This window comes from Canis lupus, chromosome 4 (genome assembly GCF_011100685.1).
Source record: "Canis lupus familiaris isolate Mischka breed German Shepherd chromosome 4, alternate assembly UU_Cfam_GSD_1.0, whole genome shotgun sequence".
Lineage (NCBI taxonomy): Eukaryota > Metazoa > Chordata > Mammalia > Carnivora > Canidae > Canis > Canis lupus.
The window spans coordinates 63,016,087-63,017,782 of NC_049225.1; the positions used below are offsets into that span (position 1 = coordinate 63,016,087).

At 44.5% G+C, this 1,696-nt stretch overlaps 1 pseudogene; it reads right to left on the reverse strand.

Annotated features, from left to right (window-relative positions):
* Positions 1 to 208: 208 nt before the first annotated feature.
* Positions 209 to 1,220, reverse strand: LOC100687546 (annotated as a pseudogene).
* Positions 1,221 to 1,696: the final 476 nt, after the last annotated feature.

A 1,696-nucleotide genomic window follows, 5' to 3' on the forward strand; every position in this document is an offset into this window, starting at 1 on the left:
TAGCCAGTCCCTGTGCCCTTTGCTGAGCAGCTGCTGGTGCTTGGAAGTTGCACATCTGTACAAGCTTATTGCTCACAGGAAATGGTTTGTACTGGTCCAATGGCTTCAGTTTTTCCCCACCTGGAGCTGCCTGCCTGGGGGTAAGGGGACAGGGCACACATGCGGGCAGCCTGCAGGTCAGCATCCTCAGAGCAGCCAAGTCTTAGGTTCACTTGGGGTGGAGGCATTCCACAAACCCATTCCCCTTCATGCCATCAAAAACGAAGAAGTTGTTGTGAGGAGGGTCCCTTTGAGACAGAACCTTCACAATTTCCTGGGCCAGGATCCCTCCAACCACTGCACATACACTGGGGCCATCTAGGAGAATAGTGTCTTCAGGGAGCAGGTCAGGACTCACAACCAGGGAGTCAAGCATGTTGTTTCAAATCTGGAGCAACAACTCAGAATCTTCCCCAAAGGTAACAGAACTAGTATCTCTTCCTTTACTTGTGCAGAACTTCAGGAGCTCTTGAAGGAGAAAGTAACCCAAAGTTGTGAACTTCAGAGCTACTTTTGCTTTATCACTGCTCCAGTCCACTTGTGGCCCTTCCTTAATAGAGCAAAAGACCACCTTCTTTTTGACCTAGTTGTTTCAGATGAATCAAGTTTTGCTCTTGGTATCAGGTCCATCTTCTTCTACCGATTGGCTAACTTTGGCAACTTTGGTTTTCTCCTCTACAAATTCATGCTCTCCAAGATTGGCAAATGTATACCCATTGTAGCCAAAAACATCATCTCCTCTAAAAAACTTGATATTATTTTTGTGACAGATCTGGTCAACTTTGACTTTGACATCCCTGGAGCAGCAAGTCAGACAAGTCATGTCAAACAGAGTGAAAAATGACTCAGGTTTCTTCTCTGTATTCTGGGTGTCCACCTTCATATCCACCACTGGGTTGAGATTTTGGGCTTGTTCCAAAGAGGCTTCAGCCCTTGTTACAGCCAACAGATCCAGTATGGATAAGGAACTGAGCTTCAGGGTCTTCTGGAGATACCTGTTTAGGATCCAACATGGTCAGTCCTTTCACTCCTGCCAGAATGAGATTCTTGGCAAAGTTAGCCCCAAGTCCTTTCATGCCAACAAGGAGCACCCTGGCAGCCGTTTCTAGGCCTCCAATCCCCACGGACTGTGCTACCTCCTCCTGGGTGATGTTGCTGCCAGCCTTCTCCTTCTGCACCATACCATGAGCTCCAGCTGCCTGTACTCAGGTTCTGTCCACAGCAACCGCCTATCAGCCCCACCATGTGCTGCCAACCTATTTTGTTAAACATTTAAGGAGGAAATAATACCAACTTTGTGTAAAATCTTTTAGAACATAGAAGAGTGAACCCCTCCCATCACAGTTTATTTATGAGATCAGCATTACTCTGACAACAAAACCACAGATCAATATTCTTCATGCACAAAGAAAAAAATCTTCAAAATATTAGTAAGCCAAATCCTACTATATATACTATAATGAGATGGACTTATCCCAGGTATGTAAAGTTGGTTCTAATTAAATAATCAATCAGTGTAATTTACCATCTCCATATACTAACTAATAAGAAAAACCATTATGCTCATCTCCATGGAGGCAGGAGAACATTTGACTAAGTTGAACAACCATCAGTGATAGAGTCATTAGAATATAGCCACAACCTGATAAATGGCATA